Source organism: Acomys minous, assembly GCF_964271855.1.
Source record: "Acomys minous genome assembly, chromosome: 17".
Taxonomy (NCBI): domain Eukaryota; kingdom Metazoa; phylum Chordata; class Mammalia; order Rodentia; family Muridae; genus Acomys; species Acomys minous.
Window position 1 is genome coordinate 44,769,261 of NC_140500.1, and position 22,321 is coordinate 44,791,581.

A 22,321-nucleotide genomic window follows, 5' to 3' on the forward strand; every position below is an offset into this window, starting at 1 on the left:
CCTGCCCTTTGCACTGTTAATGCATTTGCTTGTTTCCTCTCAAGTGCCCTCCCTCCATTATTTTGGCTCATCCACCCATAAATACTGAAATCAAAGAACCATCCTTCGAAATAATTTTTTTTAGCTTGCCATTAATCTCTCAGACTGTTTTTATGAAGATGTGATGAACTCCTTTTTGTCTGAAAGGCTCTTCTTTTCTCCTTCTGTTTTGAAAGATAGTTTTTCTGGGTATACAATTCTAGGTAGACAGCTTTTGCCTCTGGGCAGTGTTCTGGATAATTTATTTGTGTATCTGTCTTTCTTCAGTGGCTATAGTTTTCATTTCTGGGCCTCAGAGCAGCTTAGCATTTTAGTTAGTTACAGAGCAGAGTGGAGACTGTTTCGATGTCTGCTGGAGTAGCAACAAATCATTCCCAAACCAAGCAGAATTGTCCCACAAACCACAGTGGAACTCTGTCCTTTATTTTTGGGTGTTCCTGGTTACTTTTCTGCATTTTAAGTGAAGCAAGTCAAAGTTGCTGAGTAGAGTCCCAGGCTGTGGCTTGACCCACAGGTGGCTTGACTGGATAGCTGCCCTAGTCACTTAGGAAAACAAAACCCCCTAGCCCCTCTCCACACTCTGTGCTCTGCTGACCCCAACTTACTGCCTAGCCCCAGGCCCTTTAGTGTAGGGATTTGGACTTTTAGCCCAGCTTCTAATTCCTTCTAAAAGTCACTGAAAACAGTTACTCCAGAAAGGAATTAACTGACCAGAAACTTTCTGTGGTTAACCCCGCCCCTCCTGTGTTCACTGGCACTCCTCCTCCTCCTCTGGGCTTCTGAATTGTTCTAGAATCAAAGACAAAAGAGTAACTTTAACCTTCCTTTGCTCTTCTCCTCCTCCTCCTGTCCCCCTCCTTTTTTCCCCCATCTTCTTTCAAAATATAAACTATTAAAGATATTAGGTGCTATCTTTTATCAATTCTGGAATTCTGCTGGGAGGAAATCTGACTTAGTGTGCTTGTCCATGGCAGCAGATGTTCTGGAAACCCCACTGTGTGTGCTGTGTGCCTGGTGATTGTGGGTGCCCCGGGTCTTCCTATACTAAAATGGAAGTTTCCCTGAAGAAAGGTGAAGTTTCTTCCATGAGGTCTCTCAGCCAAGACTCAGCTGAGCCAGCCTCCTTCAGAAGCCGGTGTCGGAAGGCGGCCTAATTGGTCTAATTTAGGATCTGAAACTTTGCATTTGTATAGTAGCTTGGGGAATTATGAATTTACAGAGCCCTGTCACTGGCACTCTCTGTGCCTCAGTGTCTGTATTAGACACTTTATAATACAAGTCCTATTCTAGTCTGTTTTATGTGAATGGGTGTTCTGCCTGCGTGCCTAGCTATCTGTACCACCTGATGTTTTGGTGCCTACAAAGGCTGGAAGAGGTGTCAGATAACCTAGAACTGTGGTTACAGATAATTGTGAGCTACCATATGGGTGCTGGGAATCAAACCTTGGCTCTCTAAAGGGCAGCCAGTGCTCTTAACCACTGAGCTCTCTCTGTCCCTAAAACACACATTTTATGAAATAGAACAATGACTGTAACCTCCCCCCCCCCCAAAAAAAAACCCAAACCAGTTTCTTATATCTAGATGTCCATCACCAGCAGTTCTATTTCAGGGGGTGATCACTTACTAATTTTAATGACTAAACATTTGTGTGGAGGGCTTTTCATGTGGCAGTGCTTCCCTGGGAGTTTTGAAGTGCCGCCTCCATGTCATGGAGCTGATAGCCTAGTGAAAACCATAGGTGTATAAATGAGGCAAGGGTTTGGAATGGTGCCAACAGTTCTTGCGGAAGCAAGTGTGACAGTGTGGTTGAGAACATGTAAGAAGTCATCTTAAACAGGTGGGCAGGACAGGCTCTTGCAGTAACTCGTGCCCCTAATGATCAGAGAAAGACCCCGCCACACCCGGGTAAAGAGCAGAGCAGTAGGGTCTCAGGCTTACTTTGAGCAGGAGGAAGCCTACAGCGTCCGCATTGGTTGTAGTGAGGAGCTGGCTTGGTAGCTTGAGGTCACACCATGTAGGGCTTTTGGATTGTGTTTGGATTTTACTCAGGGGATGAGGGACCACCCTAGCATATGACTTTTTGCTCTGTGGGATAGAGTCCACTGCTTTGGGGGAACCTCTCTAAGTCAGTCTGGGAGATAATTTGAGGGGCTCAAGGGTATTTGTAGCATCTGGAGCACAGGACCTGTCATTTGGGTTAGTGTGGTCTACTATTGTAGCTGCTGTATCTTTTGGTAGTTTGGTAGAAATGCAGCGCCAGGTCCACCTCAGACGTCTTACATCAGTCTTGGGAATCACAGCCCCACAGTCTGCATTTTGAACAGCTTTCAGTGATACTAAAAAAGTTCAGGAATATTCTATCAGAAACATACTGGGACGGAGTTTCTGTGGAGTTGGTGCTGTGGTCTGGTGAGGAAGGGAAGCCTTGTGTGGATGCCCAGGGGATGCCCCCGCCTGCCAGTTCAACAGTGCTAGGTCCTCGTGCCACAGTGAAAGTCTTTCTAAACACTTGCAACACTCTGCCCACAGCTCGTCTTTGGTGATGGTGACGTTTGGATGTAAGAGTGATTCATGTCCTAAATCTCTTAATCATGATGTTTAAAGGAGAAGCTATTAGTTCAGGTTCCTTAAAAATGCTCATGCTTTATGATGGAGAGGCAAAACAAACAAACAAACAAACAAACAAAAACAAAAAACAAACAAACAAAACAACAACAACAACAAAAACACTAGAAGGAGGCAGGTAAGCTCTAGCTGATGCCTGTATTTTCAGGTGATGCCATGGAACCTCAGGATCTTAAAAGGCTCTCTAGGGCCACATAGTTAAGCAGTGACAATTCTGAAGCCGGGCTTGAGGCTCCTCAGTTCAGTGCAGCGTGTCTTCTGTCTACATGAGTGTGGTCCTTGCAGAACTCAAGACCATCTGAAGATGAAAATAGGATTATTTTGCATAAAAGATCATAACTTTAAAACATCTTTCTAGTTTTCTTCTTCATAATTATTATCCCAAATGATTTTAAATCACAGTTTTTAAGATTTTTGCATGATTTTTTTTTCATCCTCTGGCAAAGAGCATTATCAAATAAGCAAAGGTGCTTCTAAATGTATTGGGTTTAAGTATACGTAGTTTTCTATTACCGGAACCTTTTTTTTTTTTTTTTGGGAAGGATGTGGAACATTTGAAATGCTGAACTATTTAAGAAGATGATAGAAAAGTCTTAACGCCAGTAATGCCCTGAGCCTTTGAAAAAGAGCTTCAGTCCCTGCTGTGAGCTCTTGGTGTAGTGGCAGTGTTGGAAAGGTGTTTTCCCCACCTCTAGTGCCTGTGTTGTTGTTTGCGAGTTTAAGGAAGTAGTGGTTTTAGAAGTTACCTCCTAGTTATGTGTTAAAAACTCTTCTTGTGTTGCAGTGTCCCAGGAACTTGTGCTGACTGTCCCAGTCTCTCGGGAACCCTTTCGGCAATGCTGAGGGCTGCGCTCCCTTCCCTGACTCGCTGTCGGCCATGAGTGGATGGGTGTGATGCCTGCCAGCCCAGAGGGTGAGTGAAAGTCGGTGTCAGTGAGGGTGGCAGCCCACCAGGGTCAAGATGCCCGTTGTGGCGTTGGTCTCATTGTTAAACCTTTCAAGACAATTATCAGAGAACTCTGCGGAAGGACGAGGGGAACTTTTCTCACTCACCCTTTTGGTTTTTAGTAAGAAGCATGGGCAATCGAGATTTTGGAACGACTGCACCATTGTCTGAGTAATTGCCTTTTGAGCCCTGTCCTAACTTAGCAGTAACAGAAGCCTGCAATGCAGCTCTCACTACTGCAGCTTGAGTCCCAGTCCTGCTCGTGGAGAGTGGCCTAGGCCCCAGGCCTCACAAAATGGGCTCCTGAGAAAGCCAAAGAGTTGCAAAGTTTGGTTTCACAGCAGTTTTCTTAAAAATTTCAGGGGACATTGCCCTGTCACCTCCCTCATCAGGTCATTTGTGAGGTGGGGAGGGCATGTTAGGAGGAACGTGGTATTTTCCTGTTATGTATACTTTCCATATTTGATGCCATCTACCATGTTCCTCAGAAACCAATGGCTTCCCCTTTGGTAATGAATGATTGTGACTTGACACTGTCCCTGGTAACTTATTGAACCAGAGGTTTGGGTGGTGGGGTGGGCAAGATTTATGACATTCTGCGGTAGCTTTGTCCTAGAGTAGGACCAATTTATGGGGACAACTTACTGTCAGGTATTTATTGAGTGACGTGAGGTGCTATGAGCCATTGGCATAAATTCATCTCATTAGTGGAATTGTATTCAAAACACATGTAATGGGGAGAAGTGTAATAGGGGAAAGCACACACATTCCAAGTTAACTAATAACTCACTGACAGCTGTGGAGTCTCTGTCCTTTGATTCCCTGTATTCTGTACAGAGCGTGATGATGGATTAGCTGGTGTCTGTGCTAACAGGGCTCTTGGCGTTGTCCGCTTAAACCCTCTTCATTTCTAGACGGCCCAGTGAAGCCCACTCATTCTGCGTGGGATGTCAAAGTCCCTGGGCTCAGTTAGGAGAGGACATAGGAATTAGTCCTCAGCTCATCACCACTCTTTCCAATGTGTGTCTTCTGATTAGGAGTGTCCCTTGAAAACACTGCTGTCCATCCAGGTGTTTGGCCAGACTGTTGAAGATTTTGCAGTCTGGGGAGCTAGTTGATAAACATCTCTGATTTCACACAACATGAGGAAAACAACTAGCCCCATTGTTACAAACCCTCCTGCCCTTCAAAAGCCTGTTGGCTTTCATGTTTCAGACTAGTCATACTTTTTATTTCATTCTATTATAGCTAGAGAGGGAGGAAATACTATCTTGTTATTGTCTGCACATCTTTCATTGTCAAGAAGTAGGCCAATAAACAGCAGTAAACGAATGACAAGGACGTTCACTGTGTGTGTGTGTAAACATACATACATATATGCATACAAACACATATGCATACATTCATATACATATATATGTAATAGCCAATGGAGTCATGGAGTGTTAGAGATGAGTGAGATCTTAGCTTACTTTGCAGGGTCCTGAGCCAGGCCTGGTCTTGCCCTCACTTACAGAGGAGGGGCCTGTGGTGAGCAGATGGCACACATTAGGCACATGTACAAGTGGAGTTGAGAAAAAAAACCTTGAGTCTGTCTGGAGTATAAATCAGAATTCAAAGAAATGGCCGAAGTTTTGAAGTCCTTGAAATGTCACTGAGCCCGGCCTCTCTTACCTGTCACCCCCTGACTTCAGTACTGAGAGTCTGACTCAGTCTCGCTGTCACGAAATTGTTGTATGAAATTGAACAAAACCACATGAATAGGTTTACTGAATAGTCTGCCTATATTTTGCTTGTCAATTTCAGTTGTTAAGACTATCGGAAAAATCAGTCTGAAGAACTGTAATGAAAATTGCTCTTTTGAAAAGAAGAATCTACAGTGAGGCCGTGTTGGATAGCAGGGTTAGCTTTTATAACTAAGGATATGCTTTGTGTTTCTCAGACTGCGTAAACTTCCCCGTGGCTGTGTGCTCAGTAGGAAGTAGCAGTCCTGTGAGCTGGAACAGTCATTCTGGTATTTCTGTCCTCCCCGAGTTTGCTTTGCGGCACATCAAAGGACCAATTCCCTATGATTCAGTGACTTGTCCTGCCCAGGTGCTGCACACCTGATTGCTCACTAAGTAAGCCCTTCAGTGTCAACCCATTCACAGTCCTGCGCCGCTCACACCTTACGGTTTGTTGAGTAACTAGAAGAAAGCTGACCATCTGGAATCTTTAGTCTGAAAGTCACCTCTGGTTCTGAGTGAAGCATTTCCTGGAACGTGTCCTCGTGGTGAAGCAGGTCAGATCCACGGCAGTGGCAGGCCTTGGGTGCAGGGGCATGAAACCCTGAGGCAAAAGGTTTGCACGAATACATCATTATAGCAAGTATTTGAGAGGCAGAGGATGGGCAGTGTATTGGATCTGTGTTATCAGTTGACAGTGTCTGTGTAACAAAAGGGATGAGAAAGGAGAGTTTGTCTGTGAGCCGTGGCTCTTTCCGGCCACCATTTACCTGCAGACCCCTGGGTTGCCTTCTGTTTGCCTCGTGTGAGCGTGAAGCATTAGTTAATGTCGTTCCCTGTCTGAGGCATGGAGTGAAGAGTGGCTAAGTCTGCTGCATATTTAATAGGCAGCTAGCCATGGTTATTAATAAATGTGATAATAACAGTCTGGATTTGCATAGTGTTCCTGAGAAGATTGACAAGGGATGACAGAGGTTCTGGCTTGTTTGTCAGGCTGTGTGTGCTCTGGCCTTGTATTGTCCCTACCACTAAACTCTGCACAGATCTGGTGACACACACTAAGCACCAAGTGAGAGCATGATTTGCTCACATTGTACATATTATTTTCCCTTTGTTTTTGTCTTCCCTCCCTCCCTCCCTCCCTCCCTCTCTCTCTCTCTCTCTCTCTCTCTCTCTCTCTCTCTCTGTGTGTGTGTGTGTGTGTGTGTGTGTATAAGACAGAGATCAACCTCATATAGTACCTACCTTGTTTATGGGACTGGGTCTCTTGCTTGCCTAGAACTTGCACAAAAGGATAGTCTGGATGAGTCTGTTTCTACCTTCCCCAAGCTGAGATTACAAATGCAGTTTTCATACATGATTGTTGGGGAACCGAACTCTGGTCCTCATGCTTGTATGGCGACTGCTTTGCTGACTTTGCCGTCTTCCTAGTTTCAGTTTCGCTTTGATCTTTCTCATGATCGCCTTCTTAACTTTGGGCTTGCAGAGAATTTGAAACTCACAAGATACAAACCCATCTTACTTCAAATCAGGCAAGAGGCTACGTACTCTGTGGAGCCTGGCAATCCTTAGCTTTTTAAGCGAGACTTGAGGCGCCCTCCCTTCTCACTCTCTTCCTCCTTCCCTTCCTCCTTCCTTCCCTTCCTCCCTCTCTCTTTCTTTAGTTCTTTTTCCTTCCTTTTTCCAATGATTTAGGGAGGGGGTTGTGTGGCTGTTCAGATTTCAGGAGAGGATGCACACAGCTTGCTAGAGGTCTGACACAGTAGAGGCCGGCACATCCCTTTCTGGGCCACCTTGGTTTGCCACCTGTCATTAGGCCAAGCCACTTGCTTGTGCTTAAACTTCTAGTCTGTGAAATTTTGACTTTGAAAAGTAATTTTAACAATTTAATAAACTATATAATATGTTTTATAAGCCGGAGCGAATGATCTGAAGTATTTTGGTCTCTTTCATAACACAATGAAGCTAATATTGGTAAAAATACAGATCTTCTCTCATACCATAAAGAGAAGCGAGATTTAATAAGCATTTATAAGCACTGGCAGCTGCCTATCAGATTGTATAACTTGGGCTCCAGCATGCGGAGACAGTGTCAACTTAAATTTTATCTCTCCAGTATTTTCAACACGTTTATTTTGCCTCTCTCTCCAGTCCCTAACCTAATACAAGTAATGTAATTGGTCGAATATTTTCCACATAGCTAATTGGCTAAAGGCCAATGATAGAAGCCATTGTCTGCCTTAATAGATCAGAAATTAACATTGCATTTTCATGGAGGTAATGGAACATATTAGCGATGCATTCATTCAGCACAGACAGTGTCCATCCTTTCCTGCCCACAAGCAGAGGCAGGATAGCTGTGAACGACCCTCTAGCTGCACAGCAGTGGCCAGCTAAGCCATGTCAAATGTGCTGTTACATCCTTCAGACAGAACTATGAAACACATGAATGAATTATTCCGTTTGTCAATTAAAATAGAAAACCCACCAACTACTATTGTAAGATTAAATTCCAATTAGAAGATTGCATTTAATTCAGAAGCTGTAACGTTATTTTAATGAATTCTGTTGGAGGCGACAGTTTATGTGGAATAAATTTATATGGTATAGGTAGATATAAATTCATTGGATGATGTTAAACATGTTACTTCATATATATTAGCTGTGAAATTTATTTCTCTCTAGTTATGTCCCCAAGGAGGTGGCGTCAGAGGGAAAAACATAGCTTCAAAGAAAGAACCCTTTCTGATACTTTCTCTGAAACAGCCGTTTCTCACTCTCATTTAAAAAAAAAATCTGTTAAAATCTCTGCATTAGCTAAATTTATGATTCTTGCTGTACGCTATTTATAAAATTGAATATAGGTTTTTATGATATAGGAAATTAGGCTAGGAATGAGAATGTGACCCAGCTTTGTAATAAAGGTGATCTGCATTTATATTGCAGGTATTTCCCACTCCTCTCTAAAGCCCCTTGTGGGATTATATAAGCATTTTTCTGGACATGCTAATTTGCTTTAGAATAAACTTTTAATCTATTGGGTAACTTTTGTTCGCTTGACACCTGCATGCACCTCTTGCCTAAATCAAGGATCGCGGAAGTTCTTAACACAGGATTTTATCACTTCCGGCTCCATTCTTGTGCTTGTGGCAGACATTGGCGATCAATCACAGTCTCTGAGAATTTTCCACTCAGTCTCGTAGGTTATCAATTCACCATTTGTGAATCGGTGGCTCCATCATGTATAAAGCCAGTGGCTTTAGAGAAGCCTTTCCAGTTGGCCTTTCTTTGCCCAGCTTACCCTTACCTGGCCCCCTGTCATTGAAGTCCCTGCTTCTTATCTTAGTAAGAGGGCCAGGGAAGTGGCTGAGCATTAAGTAGGCGTGCCAAACATGCAAGCCTGACAGTTTTGAGTTCAGTCCCCGGACCTACCTTAAAAGGTGCATGCTGTACCTTCCGTCTAGCTGTAGCAGCATCCCTACAGTGGAGTGGGAGGTGGACATAGGATTGATTGAAAGCTTGCAGGCCAGCTGCCCTGGCGCACCAAGTGCAGACAGAAGCGGCTAGAAAGGTCCTGTGTCACTAGGCTAGACAGTAAGAACCAACTCATGAGGTTGGTCCCCTGACCTCCACATGTGTGCCCTGGCACGGTCAAATGTTGGCAATGTTGATATCGAGCAGTCAGGATATAAATGTGTATGTGTGTGTGTGTGTGGGGGGGTGTGCGCGCGTGCGTGCGCACACGTGTGCATATGCGTTTGCTAAGGATAAAACCCAGGACTAGACTTAGTAAGTAAGCTACACTCTCAACTTCTTGTTTTTCCAACCATGTTGTCCTCTAATACCTAACTCCTGAGTGCTGTGGTCACACCCACATGCCCAGAGGATTTTTGACAAACATCCCTGTACCTTGTCCCCTGAGTCTGCTGGGTGGTTTATTTTCCCATGTCTTCCGTGCTGAGTGTTTTAGGTGAGAAACATTGTGAGGTCGCGCTGTTCGTTTGTTTTTAAGTCCTGTGACGTTGACGAAGATCAGAGGGGGGAGGCTATTCTCACCCTCCTTTTACCTATGTGTCAACCCTGGCTCTGACCTGGCGAGGAAGTGGTGGTGTGAGAACTGGAGGCTGACTTTCATTCTGCCAGCGCAGTGTCTTTCTAGAAGGGGCGGGCACCCATGGATGCCAGGTGCTGACCCTGTGGGATAACTCTCTTACACTTTCCTTTTACGTGTAAACCTTGCTTATCAGTAAGGAGGAAGGAATTCAGCCTTTATATTTTACATGATGCCTTCCATGATGTAAAATTCTAGGAACTTAGACTATATTACACGTTGTTCTAAAAACCACTTTGTTTTCTGTTAACTTGGTTGGAGATATGTACAGAGGCCACGAGAAGGAAATTTCCATCTCGTTTCATATGCAGACTGCTGAGCTGCCTGTTGAGAATTGCCATCATTTTAATTCCTTCTTAAAGAAAAATGAGCAATTAGCACATTTAAGCTATCATTTAGCTAATGTACATTTTAATTTCATTTCAGTGTGCTGTGTATTATTATTTTTGTTGATTGTGTCACCGGAGCTCTGGAAAGCAATAGCTGGTAAAGGTGTGGGCTCTCCACCCCTCAGCCCTTCCTCAGAGGGTGTACTGTTGACCCTGGTCAAGGATGACCAGGCTCACAGAGCTCTGGCCATGCTCTGCTCGGATGGTGGCTCTTAGATTTCCCCCTGCACAGTAGGCTATGCAGTTCCGTCTGATTGATTGCAATGGGCTCCTGAGATGAAATCTTTGTATCCCTCCTGCGTTCTCTGAGTTTAGTTATGTTTGTAAGAAATAATCGTAGCAGACATCCATTAGACACTGATTTTCCCCCCCTGCACTAGCTTAAGCAGCGTGTTGGCTGTCTCATTTACTCCTAGCCGCAGCTCTGTGTGGTGCGGATTATCACTCTGGATTTATTGTATTGGGGAGGCAGAAGCTGAGTTCTCCACGGTTAGGATCACAGAGCTTCAGAGGCGGGCCCTGCCGATGCTTGGGCCAGGTTCCCGTATCCACCTGAGAACTGAACGCCTGCTATTTGCTCATGTTCTAGGAGGTTTCATGGCTACCCAGAATTCCTTGGTGGTAGTCCACGGGGAAGGTTGTGAAGGAAGTGGAATCTGGAGCTGGGGAGCTGGCGGGCGCAGTGGGTGAGAGCACTTGAAGTACAAGTGTGGGGGCTGAACTCAGGTCCCCAGCACCACACGAAGAAGTGGGATGCAGAGAATTTGAAACTGAAGCTTTCTCTGCACATGGGCAGTTATGAAGCCCACAGTAGAAAGAAGAATGACTTCTTCTAAAGCCCTCCTCACTCCAGTATTCTCATTTTTTTAGCCAGGAGTCTGGCCAAGGGCTCTGTGGAATGCCTTTCTGTCTGTTGGCAGCCCCTGGAGCTGCAATACCTGAGTGTCTGGACCCCAGGAACAAAACCATGTAGGAATATTAGGCCAGCCCAGGAGGCAGCAGGTGCTGGAGGGAGGACCCTACCGTGAGACCTTTGTGTGATGGGAGCTGGTTGGCTGAGTCTTGTGTGCGGCTTTTAGGCCCCATGTGCGTACGTGGCAGTGACTGCTGCTCTTAGGATAGCTCTGCAGTACAGGCAGCCGAGACTCGTTCCAGGAACGAGTGGGATTTAGTCCTATTTTTAACAGCAGGTGCACTTGGGTATTATTAAGGGAACTTTCCTCTCCATAGTTCTCAAAGTTGCAGCGTCGGTTATATAACGGGGAGTGGCATGCCACTTGTGGTTTCTCTGCATCGACTCCAAGAAGACCGAGAGCAGAGGGGCAGCTTCTTGCTCATTCTAGGCCAAGAGCTGTAAGAGTTGTGGTTGTTGTTGTTTCTAAACAGCTTTCCGTGTTTTCTAAAATTTTGGGCTACTTTCAGTCTTCACAAAGTGTGCAGGGGCTTGGGAGATGGTTTATTTGGTAAATAAGCCATGCCATGCCAATATGAAGACCCACAGAGAAAGCTTAGTGTCTCAGTTTGTGTCTGCGGTCCCAGTGCTAGGGAGAGGTTGGGAGTGAGGGGTTCCAGGTAACCCTGGGGGTCTCTGGCTGCCCTGTCTAGCCAGACCCTGGAGCTCCAGCTACAGAGACTAGAAGGGCAAAAACAACTGGCGGAAGCAGTGGACACTGATATCTGACCACCAGATACATGTTCCCTGCCCTAAAATGTGCCCAGCCCCTGTGTGTGTGTGTGTGTGTGTGTGTGTGTGTGTGTGTGTGTGTGTGTGTTTTGAATGAAGCCTTATCTAGCTCACTCGTTGTTGTAGTGGTTGATAAGCCAGTCATGGGGTACAGTGTGTCTTTGTACTCCGCTCGCCATCCCCCATAACTGCTGGGGTATTAGAGTTATTAGAGCCTCAGAATTAGTGGCAGGGATGGAGGCTGTGCTTTTAGTTTTTGTGTGTTTTTCTTAAGAGACTTGCCACCTACAGCCCTTGGGGGTCACAGATGCAGGTTGGTAAGCTTCTTGGGGGTGGGGGAAGAGGCATACAGATTCACAGGTAGACTTGGTAAGGTGCCTGTCATTTCAGCAGTGCACCAGGTCAGCTCAGTATTGAGATAATTTCCCAAACATGGCAGGTGCTTTAGCCTGACACCCCTGTATGTTCTGTGTCTAACCTCTCCAAGAACAGTAGTGGACATCCTGGAGTAATTGTGACAAGCCCAGGGCTTTAACACTTGTGTCAGAGGTCTCTGTTCTACAGGTGCGGTCCTCTGCATTGTTTCATGGTAGCTAGAGGAAGCCTAAGCTGGACCGGCCGGGTTTTCCTCTCTCACTCTGTGAGGCCTCGGGTTAGGGGTTGGGGGGGGAGCGGGACATTGATGTGGATTGCCCTTTGAGGTAAGGTATTGATTGGATCAGTTGTAGTTAGGTATTGGTAAACAGGTTTGTGGAGGCCCGGAGGAGAGTTCAGGCCCACAGGGTAGAGCGGGGTGCCCCCTCTTACATGTTTCCAAAAAAGCGGGAGCTCCCTTGTCATGTGGTTGATAGTGATTCCCATGAGGTCGACTTCGATTCCTGACAGCTGGGCAGGGATGGAGGCTGTGCTTTTAGTTTTTGTGTGTTTTTCTTAAGAGACTTGCCACCTATAGCCCTTGGGGTCACAGATGCAGGTTGGTAAGCTTCTTGGGGGGTGGGGGAAGAGGCATACAGATTCACAGGTAGACTTGGTAAGGTGCCTGTCATTTCAGCAGTGGGAATTTCATCCAGTTGTGCGGATGGACAGAGAAAGGGAGCATGCTGCCATAGTGTTCGTCTGAAGGTCGCCTCTTCCCATGACTTGGGATCACCCTTTTCAATGCTTTTGGCCTGGGAACTGCCCAGGAAAAGTGTTAAATCTAGATTGTCAGGTCCATAGCTTCTCTCAGGAGAACGTGAGCACTGAACGAGACTGGACAGCCCCAGATCTCCCTAACACTGTAACCCTGGCCAGTGCAGCTCTCTTTCTGAAGCCTCAGTTTGCTTGTGTGGCAAGTGGGGGGCAAGGCTGCCATGTCTTATTGGTTGTGAAAAGTCCGTGACAGAGGTAAGACCTCATGACTGGGAATTTGTGTTTCTTCCACTATATTCGACCTCAGTGAGACATTTGTAGCATTTCTTTTACCTGTCATGGTCACCGTAGGTAGTCGGGTGAATGCTCCAGGTGGCACTATTTGATGGATAAAAATTCCATGCCTCAAAAGGTGTTTTTTGTGATTAAAAATTTTTTTGAATTGGTGATAGAATTTTTACATAGATCTTTGAAAAAGGCATTCTGTCATAAAAGCCTGTGTGAGTTGACATGTGTAAATATGCAGGTAGACAGTTTGAAGAAACGTGTATTATTTACTGATCAATGCAGTGTCTCCTCTGGGCCATTACACTCAGTCATTTCCTGTCAATCTCTTGGCGCTGTTATAATCAGTCTATGGATATGCATATTAAGATATAAGAAAGTTATTGTGCACGGGTGTCGGTAGCTTTTTAATTAATAATGTTGCTGCTTTAAAAAGGTGTCAGGCTAGTTTACTTGTAGGGTGGTTAATAAATAGTCTGCCGGATTGCATGAGAAAGTAAGGTGGCCTGAGCTCAGGCTGACGGAAAATGAGGCGCGAGCATCACCGAATGGCACTGCCATGTGTGCTGTGCTCCGGTGGCCCCACGGTGAGGTAGAGTGTTTGCTGTGAAAGCCTGACTGACGATCTGAATTCAGGTCCCCAGAAGCCCTGTAAAAGTCAGACACATAAGTGCATGTTTGTGACTCCTGTGCTTCTGTGGGAAGGTGGGAGGCTGAGACAGGAGACTCCTGAAGCTTGCAGCCTGGCAGCAAACAGCAAAGAGATCATGTCTCAAGTAGGATGCCGGAGAGGAGAAGCACCCAAGGGTGTCCTCTGACTCCCACACCATGGGTGCACATCAGATGTGTTGCTTATATGTGGTTGAAGGCAACCCTGCCTTCTCTACCAGAGAAGAAACAGTCAAAGAATGATTGATTTAAACTCATGAGCTGCCTGGTAGGTTACAGCTGTTCCCCTCTGGCACCATAGAACAGGGCAGCAAGGGCCATTTCCAAATGATGGGCGTGGATGAGTTCCATTCAGACTTATTTCTAGACATTAGAATATCAAGGTCAGCTCTTTTTCCCATGTCATTAAGGAGTGACACTTTTTTCATTTCATTTTCATCCATTTAAGTTGGATTTGTTTGTGGTATGGATCTCGCCAAGCCCAGTCCAAGAGGTCAGAGTGTAGTACCCAGGAATCCCAAGGATGTGCAAGGATGTGTTTACTTACAAAATATGTGTGTGTGTGTGTGTGTGTGTGTGTGTGTGTGTGTGTGTGTGTGTGTGAGAGAGAGAGAGAGAGAGAGGGGGGGGGGGAGGAGATAGGCCTGGATGGATATAGATGCCGCATTGCATGTCTTGAAGGTCTGAGGACAGCTGCCAGGAATCAGTTCTCTCCTACCACAAGGGTCCTCAGGATTGAACTCAGGTTCTTAGGCATAGGACAACCAACCACCTTTACCCACTGAGCCATCTTACTACTTCTCCCCCCAAAAGTTTCATATGTGTATGCAAGGTTGTGTGTATGTAGGGTGCATGTGCACATATGTCTGCATATGTACTAGTGTGCTTGTGGAACACAGAAGATGACCCTTTGGTGTCATCCTCAGATATTTCATCTACCTCTTTCAAGACAAAATCTCTCATTCGCCAAGATTAGTCACGTAGGCTCGCCTGGCCAGCCAAAGAGCACCAAGGATGCATTCTTTCTACCTCTTCAGTGGTGAGGTGACGAGTGCACAGTGCCACACGTGCAGTATTGCATGGGTTCTGGGCTTGGGCCTGAGTTCCCTGTGCTTGCATGGTATCCCTTCCCCGATGGAACCATCCTTAGTACTACATGAGCTTCTGTCAGTGTGGCTTTCAGCATAGTCTTTTGTAATGGGAAGATATATTGCAAATAGATTTCATTTTTTAAAAAGGTATTTATTTATTCATTTATTCTCTATCTGCATGTGCACCTACATGCCAGAAGAGGGCATCAGACTCTAGTAGAGATGGTTGTGAGCCACCATGTGGTTGCTGGGAATTGAACTCAGGATCTCTGGAAGAGCAAGCAGTGCTCTAGTCGGCAGAGCCATCTCTCTAGCCCAATAGGTTTATTTTTTTTAAAGATTTATTTATTATTATATATACAGTACTCTGCCTGCATGTACTCGTGCTGGCCAGAAGAGGGTATCACATCACATTACAGATCGTTGTGGACCACCATGTGGTTGCTGGGAATTGAACTTAGGACTTTTGGAAGAGCAGTCAGTGCTCTTAACCTCTGAGCCATTTCTCCAGCCTCATAAGAATTAATTTTTATCATGAGCTAAGCTGTCCTGTGTAATTATCGATTCATTTAAAATGATTTTATGAGCATCTCCTATCCCTTTTGAGGAAGAAGAGAACATACAGGTAGGAGCAAGTTGGGAATGGATGTGCAAGCCTCAAGATAAGTAAATAAATACGCACACGAGTGACTCTTAAACACATATCCTGAGGAGAGCAGTTCCAAGGAGAGGTATTACCCATGTCAAGTGATTTTTCTGTTAAAAAAAAAATTCTCCATAGGATGAAAGTGAAATGAAGAGCGTGGAATTCTGGGTAAAATTTGTCTTGGGTAGAGGCTATAGCTCAGTGGTAGGACTTGTCAAGTATGTGTGAGACCCCTGGGCTCCATGCTCAGCGTCTTAAGAATGAATAGTAACTAAGTGTGGATGGAAGTTGCCTTGAATCACAGTTCTTCCTGCTTCCATGCTGGGTGTCGTTACGTTTCCTGTAAACGGGTGGGGAGTTCAGGTGATGGGTGTTGGAGTGGGGAAGATTGGTTTGTAGACATTTTTCATCCCACAGTTCCAAGGGTAGTGCTCTGAGTGAGAATGGGTGTGTGTGGACACAGTGCTCCAGGCATCCCTTTCATAAGGGATGAGGGAAGCCGGACCGAGAAAGAGAAATGGAGACAATGGAGGAATAATTGAGCAGACCATTCCTTGTCTGGCATCATGGTAGAACTGAGCTCAACACGCATGGGGAAGCTGCTGATTGTCAGCCATCCAGGATTTATGAACCAGTGTATTGTTACTGCCATTGGAGAACAAACATCCGCCAGTGATGGACCTCTCTGAGGCACTGTGTTTTCAAACAAGCCTCCATTGTAAGGAGAAGGGCAGGGAGGCGGGGAGAGAGTCTTCAAAGGTGGTGTGTGTTGAAAGCCCTTCAGATTACTTACCTTCCTTTTGTTAAAAGAAAAACAAATGTGTGTGTACGCTAGGATTTAGGGCCAGCAAGTAGAACTTTCAGTAGCCAATAGCTAAGTGTATGGCTTGGTGGCATGGGGCGTTAGTCTGATAGTTTGACTTTAATTCCTGGTTCTGTCTCTAATGGTATACCCTTTGGCAAGTCACATATCTCTTTATCTCAATTTTATCACTTTTAAAATGTAGAGAAATTTTAGGTGATTCTGAAATTAAAAGAGTGAATTTCAGAAAGCACAGAGTCCACAAATACTGAATTCTCGGCAAATAACAAGTAGCCCACGACTAGCCCTAAAGCTTGGCAGCTTGGCCTAAAAAATTTTTTTTTAGGAGCTGGAGAGATGGCTCAGCGGCTAAGAGCACTGATTGCTCTTCCAGAGGTCATGAGTTCAATTCCCAGCAACCACATGGTGGCTAACAACCATCCACAATGAGATCTGGTGCCCTCTTCTGGCCTGCAGTACATGCAGTCATAATACTGTATACATAATAAATAAATAAATAAATATTAAAAAAAGAATACTTAACAAATTTTTAAGTGCTTTGTAGTCAGTATCATGGACTATTTCATTCTTCTCTCTAGGGTGTTGAGGATGTGAGACTGTATGTCTGCATCTGCCTGCCTCTGTCTATGGCAAGTGTTTGTCACAGAATTTGTAGTACATTCAAAGTCTCTTGTAATTTCTGCATTCAGTGCAAGGATGGATCTCCTAGTGTCTCTTTACCCCATATGAATTTTATGCCTCAATCTTATGGGGTCTTCAATGTATTTAAATAACTCTAGGTATAGTGATCTTCAATTTTCTTTTTAAGACTAATCTCTCAATCTCTCTCTCTCAATCTCTCTCTCTCTCTCTCTCTCTCTCTCTCCCTCTCCCTCTCCCTCTCCCTCTCCCTCTCTCTCTCTCTCTGTGTGTGTGTGTGCTCACATGTGCACTTGTGTAAACCATATGTGTGCTTTTGACCATGGAGGCCAAAAGGAAATTAAATTCACTAGACCTTGAGTTATGAGTGGTTATAGGCCACCCAGTTTGGGTGCTGGGTGCTAAACTGGGTACTCTGGAAGAGAGGCAAGACCTCTTAACTGCTGAGCCATCACTCCAGCCCTTGACTCTTCGAGACATGTCAAAGATACACAGCATTGGTCAAGCCTTAGAGCTACAAAGCTCTTTTTTAAAGCTATAATCCAATCTGCAACCGTTAAACTTTCTACAAATTCATTGTGTTGAGGCCCTACAGATGCTATCTCCTGTACATGATGACCTGTCAGCAATGTGAGGTCCTTCTTAGATCTTACCCAGGCTGCCATTCTTCGGCCGCCATTCCTGTCCTGTGACCATCACAGTTGTACCTCAGAGTACCAGCATCTTTGGAGGGATAGTTTGTGTGCACATCCACATTAAACTGTAATTCACTTAAAGGTGCCTTTTCTTGGCAAAACCATCTTTTGCATTTGGAAGTGAAATGTTTTGACTATCCTTAACCCACTTCCTAAATTTCAAATCTGGGAAGCTGGCATCCAAAGAGTCTGCTGCTAGAGAATTGTAAATCTCCTTTCCAACTCAGGTTGCTGGAATAGGCTTGTCTTTGTTTGAAGGCAAAGAAGGTCTTAGTGATAACCATGGATCTGGTCCCTAATGTAAAGGCTCAGTGAGTACCAGACAGTGTTGCATCCTTTCTTCCCAGTCAGTTCTTTTATCCTCATGACAGGAAGTCTGTGAGCATTTGCTTCTTGTTTCAAAATGTCAGAAGCAATGATAGAGTTGAGTTGGAGATTTGGGTTAGACAAACTCAACTGGAGAATTTTGTTTTACTTGGTCTGTGTGTGTGTGTGTGCGCGCGCGCATGCACCTGACCAGGACTATTTACCATATATATTTAAAATGTATAATTTCTTCATTCAGCCTAAGAAGTGATGTCACTCATGATATCTTTTGCTTTTCCCTTTGTTTTAATGCATAAGAACTGTCCAAGTAACATGAAGTAAACCTCATTTTGGGCATGGCTGATTTTTTTTTTTTAACATCTCTTTGGAACTATTCAAAGCTCTTATTTGAAAGCTACTGTCACTCTTGGCCTCCCCTTCCTGACACCAGGAATGGCGTGCTGCCTTCTCTTCCAGGCTCTTCCTCCTGATTTTCCTTCCCCCTCTATCCCAGCACAACTCCCAGAGGAAGCCAATCACCATGATATTGGCAGTAGAAAGATTTCAAAGTACATTCACGGGCATGTACAGTATCCTGAGGGATGGCTGGCTGCCTTCTATGATACTTAACACATTTCCTGAACATGGAGCCTCACCATGGCAACAGCCATGTCACATGACACTCTGGTGACACATGTGAGGTGCTGTCACAGCTCATCCCAGGTTGAACGCCTGTGACTCATTGTTTCCACTGACACAGTGACTACTGTAACTTGCAGTTGGAAGGTTCTGGGCTTTTCAGTGCCATTACTGAATGCTGACGCCCATGGCTCATGGAGGGCTCGAGGAAGGGAGGGCGTAAATAAATAAGCACGTGCTGCAAACATTGCCTTCATTAGCTTTGCAGAGAGGTACTTGTTCATCAGTCAACCCTCTTGCCACTCACATTCTTTCTCTCTCTTTTGCAAAGCATATTTTGTTGGTAACACCTTGGAAGCTCGAAAATGCTTTTTATTTTTAATCCAAGCTATATCCACTTCTACTTGGCACATGTAGCAGGAGAGAGTTCATGGTGGCCCCTTTAAGTATTTATTTATATTCTTCACATGTAGCAGATTTACTGATGAAGGCATGAATCTGGAAATATATTTTTCTCATTGTGAAATATATAGAGTCCATAAATCAGAGTCAGGGTGGTATGGGGCCATTGTTCATACAGGGGCCCGGAGTTTCTGTTATATCAAAGGACTATTTTAGAGGTCCAAGATGGATAGTATTTTAACATATTTTAATTTTTGAGTGATTCTGTGAGTGATTAAAAGAGTAGATGTGGGATCTGGAAGACATTAAAGAGATGTCAAGGACAGACGGGTTTTGATTTGTAGCCTAATGAAATGTTTTCCCAACTTTTAAAGATTTTTTTTTCTTTTTTAGTAGAACTTTAATCATTTGCTTGTGTTTCTGGCATGGCAAGGTTATTCCTGTTTCTGTTCAGTGATGGATCCAAAGTGAAAATGGGATAATTTTTAATTAGCAAAATTATAAATCCATTTGCAGCCAAGTGTTTCTTGTCTTGTATAAACTGTGATGTTTCACATTTCCCCTTAATCACTTTGGAAAGTTAGTTCGGGAGATCTGCTTGAGTTCATGCTTTTGTGGGTAGAGATTCTCAGTACTAGAAGCTGCCCCGCCATTCTCTTCTTCCCGCATGGTCTGAATCAGTGGCGTTTCAGTGGTGTGTGTCACGAGAAGCGTTGTGGCTCTGGTGGAGGTAGCTGTCAATCCTGCGTTGTGGACACCATGCCAAGTATCACAGGAGAGAGAGATTTTCTAGGCTGTCCAGGATGTTGGTGGTGGGGCTTTGTTGTGCAGGTTGTGCTTTTGTTGAGGTTGCCTACGTGTTTATTTGAATCAAAATGTCAAGCGTTTGCTTTATATTATAAAATATGAATGGCAACATCTTTTGAAGGTGTGTTTTATTAAGGGAAAGAGACATGCGAGCCAAGGCATGGCAGCCTGCTTACAGTTCCCCAGACTTCTCACTTTACTGTACATTTGAATATGAGAGTTTTACATTCTTTCAGCACTCTTTAGACCAGTACTTGGAAAGGAACAAATTCTATGGAATTGAGAAGGGATTTAAGTGTTCAGAATTTGAGAGTCTGCCTAGACTGGGGACCTTTCCAGCTCTCTGAACCTTGAATCTCTCTGGGTGCTTGGGAGAGTTGCAGAATTTTGTTTCTGTAGGATCCTTTGGGTCTGTGTAGGGGTGTCAGGTCGTGCCCTCCTTATTGTACTATTGCTGCAGAATGTTGTTGGTGTAAACTTGTTAGAGCAGTGGTTCTCAATCCGTGGGTCACAATCCTTCTAAAGGGTCAAGTGACTCTTTCACATGTGTTGCCTAAGACTGTCAGAAAACATAGGCACTTACATTATGATTCATAACAGTAGCAAAATTACAGTTATGAAGTAGCAACAACAATAATTTCATGGTTGGAGGTCACCACAACATCAAGAGCTATATTAAAGGGTTGCAGCATTGGAAAGGTTGAGAACCATTACTCTAGAGGAAGCTGTGTCTACCATAGTGGCTCAAGGTTATATGCAAAAAACCTTCATTTCTAGACATGTGTCTTTGAAAACCACAGGTATCTCTTACCAAGTTCAAGTGGAAAAATGAGATAAGTGTTGATAAATTTTCTTCCGACTGAGTAATGTCATAATGAAGCTCTCTTCTTCTCCTTCTTCTTCTTCTTCTTCTTCTTCTTCTTCTTCTTCTTCTTCTTCTTCTTCCTTCTTCCTTCTTCCTTCTTCCTTCTTCCTTCTTCCTTCTTCCTTCTTCCTTCTTCTTTCTTCTTTCTTCTTTCTTCTTCCTTTTTTGTTTTTTCCAGACAGGGTCTCTCTATGTAACCTTGGCTGTCCTGAACTCACTTTGTAGACCAGGCTGGCCTCGAACTCACAGCAATCCTCCTGCCTCTACTTCCCGAGTGCTGGGATTAAAGATGTGTGTCACCATGCCCGGCAGGAAGCTGTTTCTTCAAGCTCTGGGATCCTAGAGTGTGCCTAAGAGTGAATCTCTTTCTATTGAACTGAGAGTAAGAACAAGGGATGGGAATCTTCTACTGATACACAGAAAAGGCCTGGTTAGCCACTGGGTGCTACTTTTGTTTTGAATTTAAGGAGACAGCTATAGTTTTGGTAGTAAAAGCCTAGTATATATTACAAGATTTCCTTAGAATCCTTGTCTAGATTTGGTACAGAAGTTGCCTGTAGAAGTAAAGATGGCAGATGGGACAGCTCAGTCAGTGAAGTGCTTGCTCTGTGAGCCTGAGGGCTTCAGTTTGATCTCCAGGACCCTGTTAACAAGCTGAGGGGTGTTCCCTTAAGCTCCCAGCTCTGGGAGGCTGAGACAGGTAGATCCATTACAGTTCTCAGCTTAGCCTATTTGGGGAGTTTCAGGCCAGTTTCAAAGCTCACAAAAACAAAGTGAGTGGCATCTGAGGAATGGCGCTTGAGGTTGTCCTCTGCCCTCCATGTGCATGAAAGTGCTTGTGCGTGTGCAGTCTGGTTCATAAACATAAGCACACATGAACATGCTCCCACCCCACCCCCGCCCAGCCAACCCTGATGATATTGTTAATTCTTTGAACTTGAACCTGTTTGGCTTTCTCTAGGTAGCTTCTTTGCTACAGGACATGGCAAACGATGCACTGTAAGTGCATTTTTCAATACCTTTTACAAGCCAGCCGGCTGTGAGTCACTTGAGGTGTGGTGTGGCACTGGCGTTGAGATGGCTGAGTGGGAGAGTACACCTTGGGTTTGTTTCAGAGGCATCACTGCATGATGAAGTGAGAAGACTAGGGAGGTGTTTGTTGTGTTACATGAACTGCATCGGCTGTAGTTTTACCTGTTGATTTTTGTTTTACGTGGATGGTAGAAGATTTAAAGGGACATGTGTGGCTGATCTTATATTTCTGTTGTGTGGCACTGTTAAAGAACCTGTCACACTCACTATTTAAAACCAGAATTCCTGTTCTTAAATCATAGTGTTTCCTAAACCAGCTCATTTTGTCTGCCATAAATACAACATAACAATTAAGAACACTCCCTTACTGACTATCATCTGATTGTAAGCAAATTAATTTCAGTCATTTTTTTACTCCTTATATGTTGTGGTGTGCCCTGTCTACTTAAAGAGTCAAGTAGTTAACATTCAGGTAGTGGTGCGGAAATTTATCACACAGTCTGCTTTATTAAAAAGAAAGTCTTCCCGTGGGCTGCAGAGATGGCTCGGAGGTTGAGAGCACTGGCTGATCTTCCAGAGGTTCTGAGTTCAGATCCCAGCCACCACATGGTGGCTCATAGCCACTTAGGATTGGATCTGGTGGCCTCTTCTAGTGGGTAGACACACATGTAGGCAGGACATTGTATACATACATAAATAAATCTTCAGAAAGAAAGAAAGAAAGAAAAAGAAAGAAAGAAAGAAAGAGTCTTCCCAGCTGGCCTCGGTGGTG

General features: G+C 44.5%; 1 protein-coding gene across 11 annotated transcripts in view; it reads left to right on the forward strand.

Annotated features, from left to right (window-relative positions):
- Positions 1-22,321, forward strand: part of FOXP1 (forkhead box P1) — a 606,995-nt gene that overhangs the window by 84,982 nt on the left and 499,692 nt on the right. For all 11 annotated transcript variants that reach the window (XM_084764905.1, XM_084764900.1, XM_084764899.1 and 8 more), the window contains one exon: positions 3,450-3,578. The gene's annotated coding sequence lies outside the window, so the exon portion shown is untranslated. The remainder of the gene's footprint in view (positions 1-3,449; positions 3,579-22,321) is intronic.